The following is a 27347-nucleotide window of genomic DNA, read 5'->3' on the forward strand; positions in this document are numbered from 1 at the left end:
CCAGTCCTGATCAACAGCACAGACTGCAATTTACCCTTGGTGCCAGCTGCAATGAAAGTCATCCTCACAGCTCAAATTATGGAGGAAAGGGTAGGGCAAGGTTAGGGAACCTGTGACTTCCCAGATGTTGCTGTTGACGCTTATTAAGTTTCAATCCCACCATTACTTCCAAAGGAGTTTTGGGTGGCAAACAGGACATTGGTAAAACAATACAATTAAAAATAAAACCTTCATTATTCTGAAGTGCGTATGTTAAATATTCTGAATAATTGCTGTTAGAGATAAATGTCAAACGGGGAGGTGGGACTTTCCTTTCCTTTTTGCCCATTTTTATATTTTTTATATTAAGATTTCTTTATTTTGAATCAAGGAAGACACACACAGGAAGGGAACAGCTGGAGGTGAGAGGTACCTGAAAGAAAGGCAGCGTAGGAAGGATCTCTCATTTTCTTATGACTTTGAATTTTAGTATTTAATATGTTTAAAAACTTTCAATAAAATTGTTATTAAAAAAATATAAAATCATTTTTAAAAAATTGAGCGTACCAATAGTGGGTCCAAAAGTCAAGAAGGCAGTTTCTGCATGTGCTATATGGGCAAGTGGGGGGCAGATGGGGCTCATCAACCTGGGAAGGTAGCCCATCTAGGAGAAGGAAAGCTCTGTTCCTAAACCTCTGTTGCCTTGTAGGATATTTTTGGGAGAAGGCTAAGGAGTAAAAACCCTACACAAATACAGAGTAGAGTCCCTAAGGTAGTTGGATGGTGCCCTGAAGGCCTCCTTCCAGCAACTCCTTCAGCCAACCTGCTCCCAAACATATTGCTCTGTTCTCCTTTGGACTACATCTGTGAGGTCAAGAGGGGGGTCTTGTTGTCTGGGCAGCCCAGGACCCCCATACAAACTGCCCTGGCTTGCACCCTAGAATAGTCACATCAGATGCACACTCCATTGTCTCTAGAGACAGACAAATGCCAACAAAATACATAAGACTTGAACATAGCGTATTAGAATAGTGTATCCAGTATGCATTCAGGGATATGAGAGTTTGCTCCATAGGCTGATGTGGCTGCCCTTCTTATGTACAAAGCTTTTTTTAAATGTTTGGAATTCTAAATTAATGGCTAAAAAGGATAAAACAAACAAAAGGGAGCTGAAAATGTGGCTTATGTAAGCCTTGAAGTTAATTGCTAAGAAGGAAATGACAAGTAAGGTTCATCGGGGACACTGCATGTCCTTTAAAATGATGGAAGTCTTAAACATTATTATTATTCATTTTCTGATTGCCAACATTGTGTAATGCCGCTCATTGCATAGGAGAAGACACTGTTGCCTCGAGGAACTTCCTATCTATTGTGAGACCTTCATTTACATTTTGAATGCATATGGGAACAGTGGAATATCAGCAGCGAAAAAGTGGAACAATCAACTAATTTTAAGCCCCCCTGCTTAGAATGGTCTTCAGCTGAGTTTGAGAAACAAATAACAGTATGCTTTTTAAAGCTGTCAGAACACTGAGCTTATTGGAATAAGGAGTATCTCTGATTCCCCAGTGGTGCAGCCGAATTGTCCATATTATTTAACAAATAATAAAACAAAGTGAATTGCCTTGAAAACAGTTTTATCCTCATGCCCTAGTTCTGAACGCTTTCTATAGGAGTTGGGATACAGCAACAGAATTATAAGTGAGAGGGGCTTTGAGAGTTTTTCATGTGTGTGCTAAACCTCTTCGTTTCTGTACAAATTTGAGCGGAACACATTACGGCAAAGCACACTTTAAAATAGTGACATAGCTTGCATGACCTCTCCTTTTTGGCAACGATCCCAGAGGATAAATTATGAGGAAGGGAGAGAGGGTCGTGCGTCCTTTAACTACATTCTAATTGGCACCCCAGGAAGTTCATATTGCAAACTAGAAACTGAACTTGCTTTAACGAGATATTCATAGTGAAATAATACAGAAATAACAAACAACAACAAAAACCAGAACACTTTTGTGTGATGTGTGGGCAGCCTCAACGGATGGCCATCACTGAATGTTACCTCCTAGCCTTGCACTGTAACCTGCCAGATGCTGTTATATGGGTGGGCAGCATTTTGCCAAGTGAGTAGTAAGTTGTGGCTGCCTGCCGTGTTTGTGGCTTTAGTGTAACTTCTGAACAGAGCCCACATGTATAAAAACTGGGTGGTGATCCCATGCTAGCTCTATTACCACTTATTTCTGTCATAGGTGTGGAGGAAAAACTTAAAACACCATAGCAGAGTTCAGCAGAGTTTCCCAAAATAGATCAGAGGCAATATTTCACCCAGCAGAGCTTTTACTTGTGCTTAAGGCAAATGTAGTTTAATGGTTTATCAGATCCATGGCTCAGTCCATACAAAACCCAGCTGCAGCATTTATAAACTTAATTCATAATAGGGCTTAAAGGGGGGGGGGGAGGTAAAGGACCCCTGGCAGTTAAGTCCAGTTGCATACGACTCTGGGTTGCTGCGCTCATCTCGCTCTATAGGCCGAGAGAGCCAGCGTTTATCCACATACAGTTTTCCTGGGTCATGTGGCCAGCATGACTAAGCCGCTTCTGGCGAACCAGAGCAGTGCACGGAAATGCCGTTTACCTTCCTGCCAGAGTGGTACCTATTAAGCTACTTGCACTTTTTGGTGTGCTTTCGAACTGCTAGGGTGGCAGGAGGTGGGGCCGAGCAATGGTAGCTCACCCCGTCGCGGGGATTCGAACCGCCGACCTTCTGATTGGCAAGCCCTAGGCTCTGTGGTTTAGATCACAGCACCACCCGCATCCCTAATAAGACCTTAGCACTATGCATCCTATGTACTGAATCACCACACCAGAAGGAAGAAAGAGAAAGAGAAAGTAAAACCCAGGCTCCTTCTGGCCTATATTTATAGTCAGTGGGACTCTGCAGAATAGAGATAAGAGAACTAGTTTACGCCAGCTTCCCAGAAGGTATAACCCAAACAATCATTAATCCTTCTGCCTCACAGAGAAGCTTCTAGTAGCTTCCTGAAACCCTGTTGAATGAATTAGAACAGGAAAGATATCTACGCATTAGATCAATACTTTCTGCACTAAGAAATGCAAACTGATAGTTTTGGACCTGTGCTTATACTGTATATAGGAAACTTAAACTTGGGCATATTTGGGTAACTGTTTTATGTATTCATTTATGGCATTTCTATAATGTCCAACCAACAATCTCCTCTGGGGAGGTTCACAATTTAAACTTTAATTCCAAAATTAAAACAGCAATTACAGAAATAGACTGGTACCAAAACCACCATAACCCCATTAAGAGGCTGCATGAAAACACAGCCGAAAGGCACAGGGAAATAGCTCAACTTCAAAAGTTATCATGGTTGATAAAATGTCTGGGAAGGTAAGAAGAACTTGGCCTCCAAAAGATTCTCACATAGGGAATGACCACTGGGGTTCCAAGGTGCTGCACACAGCTTTTTGCAAGCATTGATGATCAGCTGCTTGCAACCACCTTCTGGGCCCAAATTTGTCTTCATCTGCATGGCATTTGATGTTATATAGGCCAGGTCTAGGACAGGTGAGTGTGCCTTGGTCAGCTGAAGCTGCCTGGCAGGCCTAAAGTCCCCCAACACTGCCTTGAAGGCAAATGTCCAGAGCTGGCCCACCAGTGAGGTGTGATGAAACACCAGCCTCAGGTGGCAGAAGTGCAAGACCCCAGCCCACCACTTCCACCACCTTGCAGGATGCTCCCATCTCTCGCCAATTTCGGCCAGAGGAGAGAGGATGTGGGAAGCGCTACAAGTGGCTGAGAAGAGACCTAGAGAAGTTGCTGCTAAGAGAAGCAACCCATTATCTTTTTTCATTTTTCATTATATTTTTATTATTTAATATATTTTGTTATTAATTTATTTTATTATTTTTATTAAAAGTATTCCAAAGCATTTAATGTCATATACAAAAAAATCAACATAAATTTCTTTTCGACTTCCCACCCCTACTTTCCCGTTGTTTGTTTTTTACTTCTTTTTATTAGCTGTTTTACAATACATGTGTTCTTATAAACTTCACTATCATCAGTTATTTCAGTAATCCATTGCTTATATTTCAGCCTATTATCGATGACAACGCTTTGGCCACCAAGCACTGCTAGATGATGATGATGATTATGATGATTATGATGATGATGATATTTATGCATAACCCGCTTTGCCCCCTGACTGGACTTTAGGCAACTTACAGATAAAAAACAAGACACTAAAAACATAGAAAAAACAACCATTAAGAAACAATTAAACATGGAGAGAACTAAAACTATACTTATAAAAACTCGCTTAAAAACTTACATATAATTACAATCAAACAGCAAGAGACCAGCCCTTTATTTCAAAGCAGTCAATTCACCAAAGCCGGTTGGAACAAGAAAGTCTTCTCCTACCGACAGAAGAACAGCAAGGAGGGAGCCAGTCTGGCTTTTTTGGCAAGGGAGTTCCAAAGTGTGGGAGCAGCCACTAAGAAGTTCCTGTCACGCAGCCCCATCAAGCATGTCTGTGAGGGAGGCGGAACTAAGAGAAGGGCCTCCCCAAAGAGCTCAAAACCCAGGCAGGTTGGTAGGAGGGAATACGGCTTTCAGGCGGCTTGCACCTGAGCCATTTAGACTGTTGAATAGTGGAAGAGATGGACGAAGGACACAGCTCTGTTGGATTCACAGCTCTTTGCGTGTCGAGGTCCCCAATACATCCCCCCAAAGGAAAACACAATTGACACTTAATTTTTGTTTAAATTTTTGGGCATAATTTTGGCCACAACTTTATTCAAATACAGCAATGTGAGTGGTTGCTTAGGCACTGGTAGCACTAACTGACCCCGCACGGGGACAGCTCTGACATTCGCACCCCCTGCGAAGTCAGCAAGGGTAAGTCACCTGGGGAGAGAGACAGGACTGGGAACCATGCCTCACCTCTCCCCAACATGCTCCCAGGGGCTTGCGTGGCCCTAGCCCCTTGCCAGGGGGTTTCGGACAAAAGCATGGGGGAGCCCCTGGGTTCCTTTAATGGTAAAACCCTTCAGCAGCAGCATTTTGGAGGGGCAGGCACAGCCGAATCCATACCCCTTCACCACCAGCAGCTTTTTTGGGGGCAGGCACAGCCAAATCCATACCCCCCCCCAGCAACCAATTCCAGACCAATGCCTAACCGCAAACCTTACAAGTTGTGACGATTTGCTACGCGGTAGGCGAAAACCAAGTGGCACACACTAATCAGCCAAATGGCAAAATTCCTACCGGGCCCCTGCCCCAAAGCAGACGACCCCATGACAGGCATAGCAAGGTCAAGCAAACAGCCTAACATTAGGGAAGGGAGGGTGGGTGATTCGAAGCACGCAGCGAAAGAGGACGTCCGTTGCTGCGTGCCTTGTATTTAACAAATAGGGCTGTCAATCACTAAATGGCAACATGTAATTTTCCCCAGTAACAGCCCGCCCCTGCTTACGAGTTAGCCAAGCCATCTGCCCAGAAACAGCAAGGTGTCTTGGAATCCGCAACCGCAACACGTGCTCTCCGTGATGGAGAACACGCTTTCCTGCAGCAGTTAGAACTGCTCCTGGAACCAGACTGGCTGCTTTATATAATACTAAGTAACTTGAAACAGTAGCAACTCACAACTAGCCAACCAATCAGGAGCGACAGTTTTCAATCCTTCATTTACATACTGGTGGCCCTGAATGAGAACTGCAACTAATCTTAATACATAACACACTCACACACACAACCTTTTAGTCTTTAGGGAAACCAATGGAAGGGGTAAAGGGTGTATGTCTACCACAAAATTTGGTTTGGACCTATTTTTTCTGCTTTTTCCCCAGTCACCATTATGGGGAAATAAAAATAAAATGACAAGTACGTGCCCCCTTCTTTTTGACTTCTAACCCTCCCCTGTGGTTGGGACCCTGATCCTGCAGGGTGCTGGTGCCTGGGTGACCATGCCCTCTCCACAGATACAAATTACAAACACTTGATGGGGCTTGTGTGTGCTGTTCCATGTAGTGAGCAACGAAAGCTACAGGTTGAACCATTTCCTGGGTGCTCAGGTGTTTCTAGGCTCAAGAATAACTCTGGCCACACAGGTTTGGCATGAACACTTTGTGACCTGGACTGACAATATGGCTGTCAGGGTAGACTCGGAATTCCCTGGGTGTGTTTTCTAAGCAGCAGCCTTGGAGTTTCACTTTACATGACATTTAATTGCACCTTCAGGCTTGCCTGCTTGAGCCACAGACTCTCAATAGGAAGTGCAATGTTGGTTGTGTGGGGATAGATGGCCCTGAGTGAGAACTGCAACTTAATCTTAATACATAACATAGACTGCAGCCTAAAAGAACCCTGTTGGCTCAGACATGTCCAAAGTGCGTTTCGGGGGTCTAATCTGGCCCACTGGTCGGTTTAATTCAGCACCTGTGGCAGTTTATTTCCTGGGGTAAAATACTACAAAAAAGCTCAACAACTTCAACCCTAAAAACAGCTGAACAACTTTGGGGTAAAATCATTAAAAAAGCTCAAGAACTTCAATCCTAAAAAAAAGGTTGGCCCTTTGGTCGGCCCTCACGGCTCTTCACTTCATCAAATCTGGCCCTCTTTGAAAAAAGTTTGAACACCACTGTGATAATCCAAACTGGTCCACCATTACGTTCTCGCCGTGGCCAACCTATGAGTAGCCTGCAGGCAGGACCCGGGTGCAACAGCCCTCTTCCCAATTGCAAACTCTTGAGGGCAGCCAGTTCCTGCTGAAAACAAGGTTTACAATCGGCACCAATCGGCTGATCCATGCCAACTGCAAAGCCTGCTAGGATCTGCTTTACTATTGCCCAACTCTGTTCTCTAGATCACTTATGCGCTCAGATGCCTGATTGTCCACTGGGCACTTTGCAGGGTGGGCCTGGAAGGGGCAGGCTGAATGCTTTTGACATCCCTGCATGGTTGCAGTGATTCCCTTGAGTAACTCACATATTCCTTGGTCTTCTTCAGGAGGTCGGAAAGATCTTGTAGCGCTTCCTACCCTTCTTTCCCACGACAACAGCTGTCAGTTGATGCTTCCATTGGTCCTCACTGGATTCTTTGGGTGCGCTGCCAGCGGTATGTGACACTGTAGAACATGTTGAGATGCTGAGGGGAGAAGAGGAATTGTGGGGGTGTTTGTGTAAATAGCAGCTTCTTTTCTCTGTAAGAAAAGTTTGAAATGTCACATGGACCAGGCGGCGACAGCCCAGGCCCCCGGGGATCATAAGGAAGGAATAAAGCTCTGACAACATTATATGGAATTAAAATTAGGCCACAATTTTATTAAACTTCCGAATGTAGGAAGACCTTGGCTTAGGCCTTGGGTGTGTATCCCTCCCAGGCCCCCAGCCGGGGGGAACTGGCACTCATCAGGGTAAATGGGATATGGGGGTGCTCTGCGAGACGTAAGTGTAGCAGGCAGCCAAGCCCACATCCCTGCACGCAGGGACAACCCTTCAATGTATGGCCAGTGACACCCATATATATAACCCCTTTAAGAGGGGGACCCTGGAATCGCCACCACAGGGGGGTGAGTCACTACTTCATGCCCACGCCCCCATATAGGGGGAAAAAAAGACTAAAGGATTCCACCCAAGGCGGTAACCGTCAAAGTTGTGACGAAGTGCTATGGGGAAGACAAAATCTGCCAATGCCGGAAAATTTCTTCCCGGTCCTTCAACAGCAACCAGTCAAAGACCATAGCAGAGCCCACTAAAGAGGAAGAAAAAGTTAACCTGTGAACAAGAAACGTTAAACAAAGGGAGGGTAGGGAGGGTGAATCTCCAGAGCCGACTGCCTGGCTATTGTTGGTTTCACCCCCTATTTCTAAATGGGGCTGGCCCCACCTCCAGCAAGAAACTTGATTACTGAGGCTGGGCATGAACCTCCAAAAATTAACACTGAGATGCAAGTCAGCCCGTTTGTCAGTAAGCTCCGTGGGAACTGTAGCACCACGCGCAATCCCGCAAAGGGCACCCACAATGTAAAGTGGGAGTTTTCATTATTTTAAAGGTTTTAGAGCATACTATTAATTTGTCTATTAAGATATCCATTTTGTGTGCTATTAAGCCACGTTTCTTAAAGCAGGTATCTTATGATGTATTTCTAAATATGCTCATATGTACATGGGGCAAGGGGGAGTGGAGAACCTATTTGCAAAATGGGGACATGTGAGCATCTCAAAGCAAATTTCTGTTTGTGTGTTGATCTGGGAAGCACAGATGAGGTAGGTCTGCATTAAAATGGCAACCAACTGATGGTCTCCACAGACAGCTGATTCATTCATTCTTGTACCCCAAAAGGGCTCCCAAAGAGGCTCACGTGAAATCAGAAACCAGACACTCCCTACTTGCAGACTTATATTCTAATAAACAAACCAGCAAACAGAAATACATCACACAAGGAAAAGGGGAGTCCCATGACTGCAAGAAGATCAAACGCATCCATTCTTAAGGAAATTAGCCCTGGGTGCTCAATGACAGATCCTGAAGCTGAGACTCCAATACTTTGGCCACCTCATGAGAAGAGAAGACTGCCTGGAAAAGACCCTGATGTTGGGAAAGATTGAGGGTACACGGAGAAGGGGACCACAGAGGACGAGATGGTTGGATAGTGTTCTCAAAGCTGCCAGCATGAGTTTGACCAAACAGCAGGAGGCAGTGGAAGACAGAAGTGCCTGGCGTGCTCTGGTCCATGGGGTCACGAAGAGTCGGACACAACTAAATGACTAAACAACAACAATAATTTGTTATTTATACCCCACCCATCTGGCTGAAGTGTTGGGGGGCAGTGGCAGGGCATAAGGGGCAGTGGCTGGCACATTCCTATTTGGGCTCAGGTAGCAAAAAGGGATGGGGCACCCCTATAAATGCTGGAATTTTGAAGGGGGTCCAGAAACTGACTGGAAGCCAGTTCCCCTGAACAATAGAGACATTCATTAGAGGGCCTCCATAGTAACCAATTACAAGTGATCTTTCGGAAGCAGTTTCTGATGTGGAGGGAATTATATCTAGTCTGAATCAGGTTGCAGTCTTGAACTTCATTTGAGATGGATTTGTTTTTTAAGGGCAATATTGATTATTTAAGGGCAATTGAAATACTTATACAACTGTAAAAAAATTATTGTAGGAAGAGGAGGGGGAAGTGGTGTGTGTGTGTTTTAAGGCAGTGCCACAGATCTGTTCCACTTGCTGTGGCTGAGGCAGAGAAGACCTTAGTTCAGACATGAGGAATTAACTTATTGCCTGGCCTTAGTCAGGATGTTTTCTCTGAAACTCAGTGTCCCTCGTGGGTTAATAATATTGGCTTGATTTCGCATATTGTAGTAAGGGTCACTGAGAAAATGCACATAATGCAAAGCAATTTGAGTACCTAGGACAAGTGCTATAAAAGCAAGTGATGATATTAAATCTGTCAGAATCTCAGCATTAAAACTTATGAATTATTGGATGATTTTATCTCACAAACGCCAGTCAAAAATGCAGAGGTAGACTTAGTTCTGGCCTCAGATCCACATGACTGGATTTGCATTAGAGTATTGCTGTGCTGCTCTGGCTACAGACAGGCAGGCAGACAGTGGGTCGGATACTAATGTGACCCTAAGCCCCTGCCCCAAAGAGCTGCCAATCTGAAAAGACAGCATGCAAATGAAGGATGGCATACAGAATACTACAAAAGATCAGTGAAGCAGGAAGTGATGGCTGGATTATATTTTGCATAAAACTGTTTGTTTGTTAAACAATCAGATAAAATGAAGTTAACTCTTAACTGACAGTAGAGCCTAATTAGAACAGTTGTAAATCACACTTTTCTCCCAAGAAACATTTCTAGTAAGCCAGAATTTGGTTTCATGGCCATTGCAGTTGAATATAAAAAACCTGCTTTCCACAACACCCTGAAGACATAAGGTAAAGAATGTTTGATGAACACAGGAAAAAGTGGCAAATGACTTATAGGAGGTGGGGACGAAAAGAAGGGTCACTGTCCAGCTCAGAGTCAGGAATGCTTAAACCCATACAAATAAAGCAAGCTCTGTCTTAGAAACCTAGTATCATAGAATAGAGTTGGAAGGGACCCCGAGGGTCATCTAGTCCAACCCCCTGCAATGCAGGAATCTCAGCTCAAGCATCCATGACAGGTGGCCACCCAACCTCTGCTTAAAAACCTCCAAGGAAGGACAGTCCACAACCTCCCGAAGGAGTCAGATCCACTGTCAAACAAAGCGTGTTCTCCTTCATGGAGAGCAGGTGTTGCGGTGGGGGCCGCCAGGACACTCCAAAGTTGGGGGCGGGCTAATTGATCGTTGGCCACTGATGCGATTGGGGCTTCCCTTGTTGTTGGGAAGAAATTAATGTTGCCATTTGTTGACTGACAGCCAGAAATGCTAAAACTCCTTGCATGAGGCTAGGGCTTCCTCTTTTTGCCCATGCATCTGATTGCCCGTCCCCCCCCCCCTAGAATTAGGGTTGTTCGCTTGACCTTGCTATGCCTGTCATGGGGTCGTCTGCTTTGGAGCAGGGGCCTGGTAGGAATTTTGTCCATCTGTCTGATTGGCTGGGGCCATTTGGTTTTTGCCTACTGTGTAGCAAATCGTCACAACTTGTAAGGTTGCAGTTAGGCATTGGTTTATGGTTTGATTGGTTGAGGGGCATGGATTGGCTGTGCCTGCCCCTCCAATGGTGCTGCTGCAAGGGATTCCATTAAAGGAATCGGGGGCTAACTATTGCTTGTCCACTCTGTCAAGGGGGCTCGGGCCACTGCAAGAGGTCCTGGCTACATTTGGGGTGGGCTGAGGGCAGCTTCCCTGCTCTGTCACTACCCCCAAGTGTATTCCCCTTTTCTGACTTTTGCATAGTGCGGAATGTCAGTCTGTCCCCCATGGTGGGGGCAGATAGTCACAACCAATGCCTAAGCAACCACTAACATGTTTGTATTATAATAAAGTTGTGGCCAAAATTATGCCAAAAACCTTAAACAAAAATTCTGTGTGATGTGTGAGTTATTGGGGTGGCCCTGGGGACCTTGCCACGCAACTCTTACCATCAGAAACTTTTTCCTGATGTTTAGTTGGAATCTCCTCTCTCGTAACTTGAAGCGACTAGTTTGGGTCTTACCCTCCAGAGCAGGAGAAAACAAGCTTGCTCCCTCTTCCACGTAACAGCCCTTGAGATATCTGAAGGTGGTTTTCATATTTCCTCTCACCAACCTAGTGATAACAGAATAAATGATGTAAGGAGGGAGCTGTGGCCCAAGATAGGAAAAAGAGATAGTAAGGGAACATCTAGCTACTTCAAATAAATTCAGATCTCCAGGGCCTGATGAGTTGCATCCAAGTGTCCCAAAGTACCTCGCGGAAGCAATCTCAGAGCCTTTGTCTATGATCTTTGAGAATTCTTAGAGAACAGATGAGGACCCTGCAGACTGGAGGTGGGCAAATGTTGCCTCCATCTTCAAAAGGGGGGGGGGGAGGAAGACCCAGGTAACTACCGACCAGTGAGCTTGACATTGATACCAGGAAAGGTCCTAGAACAGATAATTCAACAGTAGCTCTGTGAGCATTTAGAAAAGGATACTGTGATTTCTAAAACCCAGCATGCATTTGCGTGGACAGGCGGAGCCCCCAGATCCCGCGCGGCCCCCCCGTCATGTGGAATAACGACTCAAGACAACGTGCTATGGGATTAAATTGGCCACAACTTTATTAAATTTCAAATGTGGGTAGACCTTGGCTCAGGCATTGGGCGTTCTCCCTCCCCAGTCCCCAGCCGGGGACCTAGGGAGCATCAGGGTTATCCAGTGTGTGTGGGGGGGATGGGCCGGCTCTGGAGAACATATGTTCAAGCAGAGATAGCCGCCCCCGTTACGCCGCCGCCGCAGGGGAGAGCAATAATGACCTTTCGGCGTACGGTCAAAGCCTCCCTTCAGAAACCCCTTTAACGGGGAACCCTGGTATCGCCGCCGCAAAGAGGAAGATGGACTAAAGGATTCCGCCCAAGGCCTGATACCGCCAAAGTTGTGACGTTTTGCTACGGGAAAGGCGAAACCTGCCAATGCAGGGAATTTCCTTTCCGGCCCTTTAACAGCGACCTTAACGTAGCAGCGCCCGCATACCTGTGAAGAAAAGTTAACCTGCAAAACCTGTGCGGAAAAATTAACCTGCAAAATAAGACATTGACTGAGGGTGGGTAGGGTGGGAGAAGCTCTGGAGCCAAGTGAGAATTCCCAGGTAAAATCCTCCCTCTATTGTGTGGGCAGGTAATCCCTCCCCTACCTGGCCTGGTCTCCTTGGCAACGCTTCCCCCAGGTGGGATTGGACAACTGACTGAGGTAGGCGGAGACCTCCAGGTATCCCACCTGAGGGAAGGCAAAGCCAAGCCTATGCTGTTGGAGCCGCTCCAGATCTAGGGGCTGCACGCGTCCACGCAAAGGGTGCCCCCCGTTTTAAGCAGGGAGCGGTCATTCTCAAAAATAAGACATGCCAGACCAATATGTTTTTTTTTTTTAAGGAATTGCAAACTTGGTGGATCAGAGAAATGCTGTGGACATAGTGTATCTTGATTTAAGCAAGGCTTTTGTGAAAGTCCCCCATGATATTTTTGCAAGGAAGCTGGTAAAATGTGGGTTGAACAAGGTAACTGTTAGGTGGATTTGTAGCTGGTTGGTAGACCAAACCCAAAGAGTATACATTAATGGTTCCTCACCATCCTGGGAATAAGTGACAAGTGGGGTGCTGCAGGGTTCTGTCACGGGCCTATTGTTGTTCAACGTCTTCAAAAACAGCTTGGATGAAGGAACTGAACGGAGGCTCATCAAATTTGCAGGTGACACCAAACTGGGAAGGGTAGCTAATGCTGTAGAATATTCAGAATTCAAAATGACCTGTTGCATCACACTGTTGACTCCTGTTAAGCTTGTGGTCCACCAAGACCCCTAGATCCTTTTCACATGTACTGCTAGAAGCCAGGTGTCCTCCATCTTATATATGTGCATCTGGTTCTTCCTACCTAAGTGTAAAACTATTTGTCTCTATTGAAATTCATCTTGTTAGCTTGGACCCAGTTCCCCAATTTGTTACTTTCACTTTGAATTCTGATTCTCTCTCCTGTAGCATTAGCTATGACTTCCAGTTTGATGTCATTTGCAAATTTGATGAGTGTCCACTCAATTCCTTCATCCAGTAAAGATACTGAACAACAACAGGCCCAGGACAGAACCCTGCGGCACCCCACTCGTCACTATTTCCCAAGATGACGAGGCTTGACTATGACTAGGGAGATGTAGCATGCCGGTGTTAGCCTGGAGTTTGAAAGAAATGTTAAAACAACTACTATTTTTTTTAAAAGGACAATGGAACACCTCGTAAGTTTTTTTTTAAATATAGAAAATCAAATTTAATGGCAGTAATATCTTTGAAATGTCTAGGATATTGCGAACAAGCTATGCTATGTGTATGCTTGAAACTTTAGAAGAAGAAAACTAGAAATACCCCCCCTTTTCTAGTTTCAAAAGATGGAGGAGAATTTTAAAGACAGCATTTTCACAACAGCAGAGGGTACAGCAGCAAAAAGGAGGAAACACTTTGTTTAGAAATGCTTCTTTTCCCAGGCAGCTGCTGAGCAGAGCTAGAAAAGACCAAAGGCACTTAATCATTTCAATGACAGTAAGCTCTTTGTTGCTTTATTTATTTACAAGTTTCAATTATTAATAGTGTGTGTTCCACAACTCTGTTTCTTCTCAAGCACATAGCAAAGTCTCTTTTGCTCTTCTTTTGCTTTGTGTTTTGCTTTTTGTTTTTTTGCATATGTGCAGGGTTGAAGGATGGACTGATGCCTGTGTTTCCTTGAACATTTCCCTGCAAAAGTGTACCACTTTAGGGTGAGAACATTAAATGCTGTGCACTGTTTGGTGAAGCTAGCTTCTGAGGAAGACATGGTTGGAACTCCACTATACTGATAATTCCCAAAAGACACCCAATGAGCATCTTATGTTGAACACGCTGTCAGAGTGAGGATCTTTTTGTAATCAAAATAGGACCATTGGCCCACAAGAGGGGAAGCCCCAAAGTATGTAGAACTACGTACACAGTTACACAGCATCTCCTGACTGAAGGGAAAAACTCTAATAGCTGGTGAGAGGGATCTCCACTCAAAACAACCCAATGTGGACTGAGCTTGTTCAGTGGGTTGGAGAGGCAATGGGAACTGAGGCAGGGGGATGAAATTGGGTTCCTTGGAATATCTATATTCAGGAGGAGGAAACATTGTTTGGTACACCATGGGTCTCCAGAAAATCCATTTTAAACTTATCTTGATTATAGAATTGTAGTCAGAGATGTTTCAAGGCTGCACTTAGACTACTGCAACACACTCTACGTGAAGGTGACCCGGAAACTGCAACTAATCCTGAATGCGGCAGCTAGACTGGTGACTGGGAGCGGCCGCCTAGACAACATAACACCGTTCCTGAGAGATATGCATTGGCTCTCAGTACGTTTCTGAGCACAATTCAAAGTGTTGGTGCTGACCTTTAAAGCCCTAAATGGCCTTGACCCAGTATACTTGAAGGAGCATCTCCACCCCCATCATTCAACCTGGACATTGAGATCCAGTGCCGAGGGCCTTCTGGCGGTTCCCTCGCTGCAAGAAGCCAAGTTACAGGGAACCAGGCAGAGGGCCTTCTCGGTAGTGGTGCCCGCCCTGTGGAACACCCTCCCATCAGATGTCAAAGCGATAAACAACTACCTGACATTCAGAAGACATCTTAAGGCAGCCCTGTTCAGGGAAGCTTTTAATGTTTGAAGTTTTATTCTGTTTTTAATGTTCTGTTGAAAGCCACCCAGAGTGGCTGGGGAAACCCAGCCAGATGGGCAGGGTAGAAATAATAAATAATAAATAATAATTATTATTATTATTTAAAAGCTTCGTTCCACTCCTGTGGCAGGAAGGTGCGGGAATAGTTAATGGAGCATGGGCGTGGAGTTTATAAGCCCACATCATGTTCTCTTTGGTCACTTTTGGACTTCCCACTCTGGTTTTCAATCCAGAATTTCCAGACACCTAAAGGATGAGGAGCATTTTGTTTGTTTGTCCACAGATTGATCGAGCTGAACAGGTTATTTCACCTACTCTTTACTGCAGGCCAGAAACAGTAAGGATTTCAGCACAGGTGTCGCATTAACTGGCCACATTTTGAGCAGGAATTTGCAGGAAAAGTTAGTATGGGAGAAGTGAGCAGGTGACCACCCCAATGGGACCTCTGAAGCTAAGGGGCCTTTCTGGAATCCAGTTTCATTGGCTTGGAGGACGTATCCTGGATATAGAACATTCTTGAGGCTAACCTATCTCATTTGCTAGAAGGTGTGGGGCCCAGAGAGGCAGTGGAGAAAGGTCTCCCTACTCACTGGTTGCGGGGATCCAGCCTAGTAGCTTTGCCTTCTCATTCCCCTGGACGTGGACAGGATTTGGCATACACAAGGGAGTCATTCGAGAATAGCTTCCCACTCTGCTTTCATTTTGCCTGCAGATGTTATGCCAATAAACGTGTCCCTAATTCAAACTCCTTTTATGTGTCTCATTTCTACTTACGTTAGCTTGATAGTTTTTTTTGTTTATCCCGGATTCTCATTTCTCTAGCCTTAACTTCAGTCCATCTCATTTGCTCATGAGCTTGTGGTTTTGTTTTAAAAAGCAATTATTAATGTTCACACACAATTCCAGGCACAATCTGTGAATATACACCATTTTGCCAGTGGTGGACTTTGGGCTCTCAAATTTCAAGTGTCCAGTGTGGCACTAAAATTTGGCACACCCACCCGCATTTGTGCTCCATTCTATAACATTTTTGTGGCGCCCCCTGCAGCTGATCCAGCTGCACTACACTGAAACCCTCTTTGACTTTGCCTAATATACACATTTTTTTCCAGTTATTTCCCCCAATACATTACATTTTTGTAGATTGTTTCCTAATATTCACATTTTTGCACACTCTTTCCCCTCAGCAGAACATGAGACTTGTGTGTTTGAGCCCCACGTTGGGCCAAACAATTCCTGCATTGCAGAGGGTTGTACAGTGGTACCTCGGGTTAAGTACTTAATTGGTTCTGGAGGTCTGTTCTTAACCTGAAACTGTTCTTAACCTGAAGCACCACTTTAGCTAATGGGGCTGCCCGCAGCCACAGCACGATTTCTGTTCTTATCCTGAAGCAAAGTTCTTAACCTGAAGCACTATTTCTGGGTTAGCAGAGTCTGTAACCTGAAGCGTATGTAACCTGAAGCGTATGTAACCCGAGGTACCACTGTACTAGATTATCATCTGGTTCCCTTCCAACTCTACAATTCTATGATTCTAATGTGCACATTTTTGTATTTTTTTTGGGGGGGGGGTTATACAACTGCATTACAGAATTTGGAGATGTGTGAATTTTGTGTGAAGGGTGGGTTTTGGTTTGTATATTGGTTCAGAAAGTGTGTGTTAGGTAGCTTTGAATTAAAAAGTGAACCCCCTTTCTAATTTACATGCAAGAATCGAGAGCTGTAGTTATACCATCCCACAGAGTTCCATGCTTTCTTCTATTATTGGGGACAAAACTATGCAATCTGTTTATCTGAAGAAAGCAAGTCTAAATGCAGTTGCAGAGCTGCATTTATCTGATCTCTGTGTTTGTTATGCAACCTTGAAGCTGAAATTTAACAATTTGTTTTTACTCTTGTTTCTAGGTTTGGGGGCCAGTTATTGATCTTTGACAGTACTTTACCTCCTGACCCTTAGATATGTAGGTTTTGTTTTTTGTTTGACTTGGGAACAGCATCTTGTAAAAGACCTTGCCGAAGGCTTTTCAAACTTTAAATACATTTTAATCAGCCAGTGCTTCTGTATCCAATACTTTATTGACACATTCAAACTATACTGCTGAAACTATTTTAAGCTCCATTATGATGGTAATTTGAAAATATTGACTCTGTTGTATCTTTGTGTGTCTCCCTACCCCCACCTCCACGCTTTAAAGGTCTTTAATTTACTCTTTCTTTCTTAATCTTCCCTTTCTTGGACCGTGGAGGATTCCTTGAAAGATAATACAAGCAACCCACAAACCTCCCCTGACATTACAGAATACAGTGGTACCTCGGGTTAAGTACTTAATTTGTTCCGGAGGTCCGTTCTAAACCTGAAGCACTACTTTAGCTAATGGGGCCTCCTGCTGCTGCCGCGCCGCCAGAACACAATTTCTGTTCTCATCCTGAAGCAAAGTTCTTAACCCGAGGTAATATTTCTGGGTTAGCGGAGTCTGTAACCTGAACCGTATGTAACCTGAAGCATATGTAACCCGAGGTACCACTGTACACAGAATACAGGTTACTTGCTGCAATAGATACTGGCATACCCATTTAAATGAGTCCGTTCTAGCATCAGACTTCAACCACCAATTTTATGGTAGGGGACCTAAGGAGGAGGCAAGAAAGTCAGTGTGTGCCCTTTTACATTGAGTATGGTTTCTATGGAAAAGGGACTAACATATGGTTACCAGATTTCTTTCAGCAGCAAGAATACTCATCGGAAAGTATTGGAAGACACAAGAATTACCCACCCAAGAAGAATGGCAGACGAAAGTGATGGACTATATGGAATTGGCAGAGATGACTGGCAGAATCTGGGACCAAGGAGAAGAGTCGGTGGAAGAAGATTGGAAAAAATTTAAAGTATATCTTCAAAAATATTGTAAAATTAAGGATTGTTAGAAAGATGTTGGAAAAAGAAAATTAGGTGGTTTTGGTAGAAATGATATAAAGGATTAAGTAAAAATGAGTTGATGAAATTGACGAAAGAGAGGATGTTAAACTATAATATATTAAATTAAATTACTTAAATGAAAATAAGGTTGGAAGGATTTGCTGAAAAAACAATTTGAACTAGAATACAAAATTGGGAGGTGTGAGGAGGTCAAGGAAACAAGTAAAGGAAGAAAGTTATGTAAAGGTTTAATCTGTTCTTTTTCTTTTTTAAGCGAATGTATTTTTATATCTTTTTTTCTTTTTCTGTTGCTGTTGTACTCTTTTTTTGTATTTTGTATTGTTCTTTTTTCTTTTTGTAACTTTAAACTTTGAATAAATATTATTTTTTAAAAAAACCAGATTTCTTTCAATGAATCCGGGGACACTTTTTTTTTTTTTAAAGCTGAGTTTCAACAGGGAGTCAGTAATGGGGATGGTGAGGCAAAAGACCCTGGGCCCAAGCACACGTGCATATTGTATAAAGGTGCAAAGCCCTTCTTTTGCACCCTGTGAAACACAAATGCGCAGAGTTAAAAAAAACCTGGGCAATGGCCTCCTGCCCACAACTCCCAACCCTCCCCCGATCAGTCAAAACAAAGGGGGAAGGGGGCAGGAGATCGCACAAGACACATCTTATGCGCACAAGACACATCATATGGGGACTTCCAGCGTGGAAAAATGGCGGGTGCCACGGCAGAGAGCAGCTCCTGAAGTCGGCCAGAGCCAACTGTGCTACCAGGCTGGCTCCGGGCTGCTGAGGCTGCCACTGCCACATTTCCCAGGGACAGATTTGCAAATCTGGGGACTGTCCCTGGGAACCGGGGATGTCTCGTAACCCTAAATTAAAGGTTAAACAGCAATAAAATAAAATGATATGCAGTGCACACCCTCCAAGTGTCCCTATTTTCCAGGGATTTTATCCTGGAATGTCCTGCTTCCAGGCATTTACCCAGGGTTGAATTTCCATTGGGAAAATCGGGGCACAGTATTAACTAACAGGCTCCGGTACTCCAAATCAATGGCAATACAGTGGTACCTCGGGTTACATACACTTCAGGTTACAGACTCCACTAACCCAGAAATAGTACCTCAGATTAAGAACTTTGCTTCAGGATGAGAACAGAAATCGTGCAGCGGCGGCACGGCAGCAGCGGGAGGCCCCATTAGCTAAAGTGGTACCTCTGGTTAAGAACAGTTTCAGGTTAAGAACAGACGTCTGGAACGAATTAAGTACGTAACCTGTATTATATTAAGTGTTAATAAAATTAAATGCAGGTGCCAGGTCCTTCTCTGTCATTCCAATGGCTTCACACTCAATGGCCAGAACAATGGCCAGGGTTTTGCTTCTTTGTGAACAGTGGAATAGAATTCTCCTTCAATGCTTTCCTGATACTGCTATTCATCAGTAGACCTAGGGCAAGAGTTCCATTTTGGAAGGCCTTCTTGGAAGATTGCTGTGGTCGGGATCAGAAACAGCCTTTCGTGTCATCACCCTGCTGATAGAGATTCAGCGGGCGCCTTCTGTGCCAACTTTTAAACCCCCGCTGAAAACTTTTCTATTCCATCAGGCCAAGTACACCCCCACAATGGTCTACGGGTGTTTGTTTTTAATTAATTTTTGCTTTTAACTTGTTTTTAACTTTGTCTCACTCTGTGTTTTCATATTGTTGTGAACTGCTGTAATATCTATTTTTTTTTATAAATAAATAAAGTGAAAGAAATGGGGAATTGTCACAAGGGAGAAGGATTTCTACATATTTGGGGGACGGGGTCTTATCAGTACAGTATTTGCCTCTTTCTCCTTCCTTTTAAAATGTGGCTTGGCCACAGATGCAAACACCAGACATGTATATTGCCATATTGTGGACAATGATTGGTATCTTGACGAGACAGGGTTGTGCCCACAGTAGCCTCTCAAACGTCCAGATAGTGCCTAGAAATTCTGAGGGCCTGGCCCTTAAAATGGTTAATTCTGTTTATTCCATAAATTGGTAGTTTCGCATTCCTGTTACTCCGAGATACAAGTGTGTGGGAATTGTAAGCTTCTAGATAGCTTCCTAGGCAAGCTGATAACTCCCTACTGCAAGTGTCAATGTGTGAGATTGGCAGAAGCTTATCTGTGTTGATTTCCTGCCAAGTCTCTGTTAGCCTTTCACTGTTTGGTGGAAAATCCAAACAGCAGAAGTGAACTGCATTGGTGGGAAATGGATGGGAAACCCAAATACCGGATGGTGTTTTGACTTTGGTGGGAAACTGGTGTGTTGCCTAAACACCAAATTTGGCTTGTGTAACCTGTGTAACAGCAGGCGCTTTACTGAAGATATATAAGCCCTCATAGCACACCTGCTTAATGGGAAGCCCACTTAGCCTTTGGCCAACATTAGGGCCGCACTTTGTCCGTCAGGAGTCCTTATACATTGTTACACAAAGGGAGCTCTCCGGCCAACGCAGAGGGGCATAAAATTATCAGTTTGGACCTTGCTTTTATTCTCTCTATCTTCATCCTATGAATTAATTTGTTAAAGAGCAAAGGTATTCTTTATTTTCTATCTGAATCCAAAAGAGCCATTTCCCCTCTGTAAATGCAATGTGATCCTGCTTTTAGAAACACAGTAGTCTCCCATGATGCTCTATAAAGCACTCCATTATTCATAATGCTTTGAATAAGGCCCTGTTGAGGGAACTAGGTGGTGGCCATGTTCTCAAAAATATGTAGAACTCCTCCTGCTCCTTGTAAAACTCAGCGAAATTGCCACCCAACTTTCCTGGCCTGCATATAGGTCCACAGAAGTGAGTTGCCATTTTGGGTGCAGTAGAAATTCTCAAGGCTAGGAACTATTGGCACAGCCTGTCCTCTCCTTTGGAGCACAAGTAGTCTCTGTGAGTGCCCTGAAATGGGTGTACATTTCAGCAAATGACATCAGCATGTTGTGTTGTGCATCTGAGCTTCACCAGGGGATGAATTAAACAGTCTATCACACTTCCTGAGGTAACGCCAGGAGAGGGACAGAAAATGAGTCAACTGAGCCAGATTGGGAATTCCTTTGAATTCACATGGGAAAAGGCGTATCATTTAGGGCTAAGATCCTGGCCACTGGTCCCATCACCTCCTGGCAAATAGAAGGGAAGAAATGGAGGCAGTGAGAGATTTTACTTTCTTGGGCTCCATGATCACTGCAGATGGTGACAGCAGCCATGAAATTAAAAGACACCTGCTTCTTGGGAGAAAAGCAATGACAAACCTAGACAGCATCTTAAAAAGTAGAGATATCACCTTGGCAACAAAGGTCCGTATAGTAAAAGCTATGGTTTTCCCAGTAGTGATGTATGGAAGTGAGAGCTGGACCATAAAGAAGGCTGATCGCCGAAGAATTGATGCTTTTGAATTCTGGTGCTGGAGGAGACTCTTGAGAGTCCCATGGACTGCAAGAAGATCAAACCTACCCGTTCTTAAGGAAATCAGCCCTGAGTCCTCACTGGAAGGACAGATCGTGAAGCTGAGGCTCCAATACTTTGGCCACCTCATGAGAAGAGAAGACTCCCTGGAAAAGACCCTAATGTTGGGAAAGATTGAGGGCACAAGGGGAAGGGGACAACAGAAGACAAGATGGTTGGACAGTGTTCTCGAAGCTACCAGCATGAGTTTGACCAAACTGCGGGAGGCAGTGGAAGACAGGAGTGCCTGGCATGCTCTGGTCCATGGGGTCATGAAGAATCAGACACGACTAAACGACTAAACGATAAAGAACAATATTTTGAAGAGCAAAAAAGACACTTTTGCCGACTACTACTTTTAATAATGGATTGCTATTATGACTCTACCCATGAAAAAGAGGACATATGGCAACCCTTTTTAAATGACAATTAAAAGTTCAGGAAAGGGTTTTAGATTCTTTACAGTTGGGGCCCCAGCATAACTCCCAAGTCTACATATCTTTCATGGTGATGCTTCTTTAAACTAAGGAACGACTTCAATAAAAGGTAAAGGGACCCCTGACCGTTAGCTCCAGTCGCGGACGACTCTGGGATTGCGGCACTCATCTTGCTTTACAGGCCGAGGGAGCTGGCGTACAGCTTCCAGGTCATGTGGCCAGCATGACTAAGCCGCTACTTGTGAAACCAGAGCAGCGTACGGAAACACCATTTACCTTTCCGCCGGGGCAGTACCTATTTATTTACTTTCACTTTGACATGCTTTCAAACTGCTAGGTGGGCAGGAGCAGGGACCGAGCACCAGGAGCTCACCTCGTTGCGGGGATTTGAACCACCGACCTTCTGATCGGCAAGCCCTAGGCTCTGTGGTTTAACCCACAGTGCCACCCGAGTCCTAACTTCAATAGTGATGCTGTAATTCCCTACCAAACTCAAATATTTGATTAGGGGACAAAATCTATATTTGTTTTCTCCCCAAAGCCAGTGCTACTTTATGTACTGTTTACACCATGAGGAGTGAAGGGAAAGGATAGCAGCGGGGGGAACTTCCTTGAAAGTTTCTAGTCAGATCAACATAAGTATGCCAGCATCTCGCCTGCCACAAATTCAGTTTGGATCAATCTCTTTTGAGTACATATCTACAGTGGCACAGATGGAAAGACAGAAAGAGTGCAACATTCTTTTGTAGTTATATACCCATGCAAATCGTTAGTTGTTACTGAACTCCAACAGTGAACTCCCAAGGACACAACAGCCAGCTCTAAAAGCTGTTGATGTGGGGGAGCTTCTTGTTTCTATAGTTGATCCGCTTTAAGTGTTGCTGAAGTATTGTTTTTTCCCTGCAATTTGCTGCAAGAAGAATTATCACCGAAATTCTTAATATAAGCACTTGATATAAAACTACAGTACTCAGCCACGACCTTAGCCATGGCCAAGATCTTCCTTCATGAATGAGCCCTATTTAGCAAAGGTTCTCAGCCATGCTAATTAAGATTTGCTGTATAGAGGTTCCGCCCACTTCATTGCCTTGATTGGGACATAGCCTCTCTCAAGTGCCCTGGTGTCAATTTTTGTTTCCGCAAAGCCACTTCAGAGATAAGGAGGAGGTGGGCTTGCGGGCTTCACGCCCCTCCCCACACTCGCAGGGGCTGCCAGCCGACCTGGTTTTCCCTCCCCTCCCACCTGTTAGGTAGGCTATATGACGTTGCTATGGACCTCGGTTGGTCGCCGTCAAGGGGCCTGGTAGGAATTTCCCCAATTGGCAGATTGGCACCAGCCACTTGGTTTTCGCCTACCTCGTAGCAAACCGTTAAAACTCCACGGTATTGGCGGTTAGGCATTGGTGGGGTACTGTTTTATTGTTATGCAGATGAAGGGGGGAAGGTAGCGCTATCACCTTCCCCCGAATCAAAGGGATTCCAGGGGGCGTGGCATGCATGAGGTCCTAGTTGACATGCCTCAGCAGGACTCCCCCTACTGTTGGTTAACCCTCACCGGCCTTCAAGCATGCAGCCTGAAGCCGGTTAGTTGGTAGGGCCAATGCCTAAGGCCAATACCGCTCAATTCCTGTAATCAATAAAGTTGTGGCCTAATTTGACCCATTAACTCGAATTCTTGTGTCTCGTGTCTTTATTTCTGAGGGGGGAGGCGGGAACTCGCCATGCAAAGGGGGTGTTACTTAGGATTTGACTCCATTTTTAAATGGGCTGAATAGTAGAGTAAAATGGTTCTCTTTTTTGCTATAAAAGTGAGAAGAAAACTTAAGAATGGGGGAAAGCCAATAGTTTAAATCCCACTGGGTCAGTTATTTGTCACTCTCTTACATCACAGCATTGCTATAATTAGTCAGGGCTGGCTCAAGACATTTTGTTGCCCAAGATGAAGGACAATATGGCACCCTTCTCCAGGGCCCATACTGGGAAAATATCTTTCACTGCCCTTGAGGGCAGCAGGCTAGCAAAGTGGCACAGGGCAGGCCACAGGGCACTCACAGCTCTGTCCCCTCCCCACCCCTCAACTTCTGCCGCCTGAGGCAGCTGCTTCACTCTGCCTCATCATAGGGCTGGGTCTGCTTGCCATGTTTTTCTCAAAGGATACTCAAGGCAGCTATTACAACAAGTACTATATGTTAACCACTCTGGACACTTGAAATCACAGTACAAGTGCTACATTATTTATTCACCATAATGTAAAGCTGATCGACTGAAGGTCATGTTTTAAAAAAGAAAAGAACCACTAGAAAGTCAACAAATACATTGCAATAAATGCAAAATCCTGCTGATGTGAGCAATCTCTGAAAAGGGTATTTATATGCAAACTTGACTCTTATGTGAGCAGGAAAATCAAAATGGCAGGGGCAGGGAACAGCAACTTAAACTCCAGTTTCTTCCACATCAATGCTCACATTCTTGCCACAGTGTGGCTTAAGTTTCCCTCCCAACCCCTTGATCACCTTCCATGAAGAAAGGGAACGCAATGAGGGCTGGGCGCATTGTTTGAGGCAGAAGGGAAAGCCAAGATAGGTGGGTGGGTGCCCCAAGAAAGACAGGCAGGGAAAGAGGAAGCAGACCTGGAATGATTCAGTGTGTGTCTTCACAGAGGTTCAGAGGAGGACAAAGGATACAAATGAATGAACAATAGATTCAGGGTGATGATGGATAAATCAGGGAACTAGGCAGGGGGCCTTCTTGGTAGTGGTGCCTGCCCTATGGAACACCCTCCCATCAGATGTTAAGGAAATAAACAACTGCAGTGGTACCTCGGGTTACAGACACTTCAGGTTACAGACTCTGCTAACCCGGAGGTAGTACCTCAGGTTAAGAACTTCAGGATGAGAACAGAAATTGTGTGGTGGCGGCAGCAGCGGGAGGCCCCATTAGCTAAAGTGGTGCTTCAGGTTAAGAACAGTTTCAGGTAAAGAACAGACCTCCAGAATGAATTAAGTTCTTAACCCGAGGTACCACTGTACCTGACTTTTAGAAAACATCTGAAGGTTTCGAGAAGTTTTTAATGTTTGATGTTTTATCATGTTTTCAACATTCTATTGGGAGCTGCCCAGAGTGGCGGGGTATAAATAGATTGTTGTTTCTCCTCTTCCTCAACAGTTTGCTCTATGTATAGATATAGACATAGATCTGCATGGAAATTCTAAGCATTTTTGTGCTTATTTTTATATACATTTTAAGGTGGGGGAATGGACAGAGAAGTGTGAATTTCAAAGGCTATCTATGTTTTGATTTGTGTATTGCTTTGCGGAATGTAAATTAGGCCCTATCTGCAATATACATTCAAATCCCAATGGTCATCTGTCATGGATGCTTTAGTTGTGATTCCTGCATTGCAGGAAATTGGACTACAATTGAGGTCTACAATTCTGTATGATTCTATCGTACCACTGCTGCTGTTCATATGTTGCTGCCATTCAAGTGAACCAGCATGTGTGAACTAGCCGTACAGCTAAGTGTACAAATTATTATTATTACTAAAATGTATTTATTAACTGCTTATTTAATGATCTATTTTGATGTATACTTTCGAGTCCCTTTAGGAATTCTGGCTACAGTCTTAAGTAAACTAACTTGGAAGCATATCTCACTAAATTAGTGGGGTTTACTTCTAAGTACACATGGTTAGTATCAGTTTGTTCCTCTTATATACTAAGCTTGTGAGTTAGGTATGCATTGCATGCTAATAAAATTATGAAATTATAGTGATACTGAAACTGTGTTCATAAAATTAATGCAAATGTTCATTGGTTTAGTTTAATTGTTGTCAAATATTTGGCTTAATCATACTCCTGCCTATTGGGAGTCTTAAAACAAAAAGATGTTCACATCTTGAACAGATCACATTTCTTCTTTGGGCAGGGGGAGATAATTGGCAGTAAAACAATTAAGTATTATTTACAGTATGACTGGAAGAATGTCAATAGTAGTATCACCTGCAAGAGGCTGAGGTGATATGCTCTTCCTTGCTTTGTCCTAATGAAAATACCCATGCTCATCTCATACAGTGTTCATTTGCTTTTGCATGAGTAAGGTAGTCATTAATATTCATTATCTAACACATATTAATAAGGGTGCTTACACATGAATATTTATAAACTTAGCTTGTACTAAACCATTAAAAGGCATTATTCAACCATGCAATTTTGATGGAGACATGTTGGAGATAATGCGGTATTAAGACATGCATAATACGTTAAGATACTGTACTTCATTTTTATTTAGTCTTGGTAAAACATGAAGGTGTACCCCATAGTAAAAATAATAACAAGAACAACAGATGCTAGTAAGTTAAAAGGAGAAGATGGAGGGAACTTAAGAGGCCGTATTTGCCTTTTAAAAATTATTATAATTTGTTACTCACTTGGAGTGAGTGAGTGAGAGCTGCATGTTCAAGTAGAAAACTATCTCTCCCCAATACAGACCTTGCTGTCTATGGTCATGTCTACCCTGTAGACTGATTACTGCATTGCACAAAAATGTATTTATTTAAGGAATTTCTATGCTGCCATTCAAGGCAAAGCTCTCCCAAGGAGGCATACAAATGTAGACTCTGAGAACTGGAAAGTCATCTAGTGGTCTTCTAGTCCAACAGAGTGTGCTAAGTGCAGGATCTGTAATGTGGGGTGCAGCTAGAGAAGACCTGACAAATGGCAGTCCAGTCTCTACTTGAAGACCTCTAGTGAGAGAGATCTTATCACCTTCCAAGACAATCTGTTCCAATGTCAGCTAGCTCTTACTGTTATGAAGTTTCTAGGAACGTTACATGAAATCTGCTTCCTGCAACTTCCATTCATTAGTTACAGAGGGGAAGGGCCACAGTGGTAGAGCATCTGTCTTGAATGTAGAAGGTCCCAGGTTCAACCCACGACATCTCCAGGTAGGGCTGGGAGAGATGTCCTGCCAGAAATGCTTGGATAGCCACCGCCCAATGCATGTAGACAATACTGAGCTAGAGCGACCAGTTGGTCTGATTCAGTGTAAGGCAGCTTCTTCCTGTGTGCCTAGTTCTAGTCCTGCTTGCTGGAGCAACAGAGAATGTCTACTCAGAAGAGCCTCCCGGATCAAGCCAATGGCCTGTTTCCAGCAACTGGCATTCAGAAACATATTTTATCTTCTATGCGAAAGGCCATCATATTTGAAGATGGCAATCATGCCTCCCCTTAATCTTCTCTTCTCCAAGCTAAGCGTACCTGACTCTTTCAAGCATTCCCCATAGGATGTGGTTTCTGAACCTGATTGCCCTCCTCCGGACACATTTTTTTACAATACACACAAAGCAATCCAATCACAAAACTAAAAATGGCTGCAGTTTAAGAGCTTAGCACAGCACTCCTCGTAAAATACAGATTGAAACAAGTTTCCAAGGTCCAATTAAAGTTAACAAACTGGGGGCGTATGTACTTCCTTTGAGAGAGAATCCCAGAGATAAAGGAAAAGCACCTGTCTCTAGTGCCCACCAATCTCATGGACCTTGACAGTGGGCCGGCAAGAGGAATCCTCAGTCCCAGGAAGGTTCATATGAGTGTAAGCCCCTTTGGAAAAACTAGATGCCTATCAGGATCTATCAGCAGGTAAAGAGGAACCTTCCTTGTTAGCCTC

General features: G+C 44.1%; 1 long non-coding RNA gene across 1 annotated transcript in view; it reads right to left on the reverse strand.

The window, feature by feature from the left end:
- Nucleotides 1-27347, reverse strand: part of LOC309367755 — an 80111-nt gene that overhangs the window by 49853 nt on the left and 2911 nt on the right. The window contains exon 2 of the long non-coding RNA XR_014167324.1: nt 7041-7147. This is a non-coding gene — a long non-coding RNA (uncharacterized lncRNA). The remainder of the gene's footprint in view (nt 1-7040; nt 7148-27347) is intronic.

Source organism: Podarcis melisellensis, assembly GCF_964234715.1.
Source record: "Podarcis melisellensis genome assembly, chromosome: 4".
NCBI classification, from domain to species: domain Eukaryota; kingdom Metazoa; phylum Chordata; class Lepidosauria; order Squamata; family Lacertidae; genus Podarcis; species Podarcis melisellensis.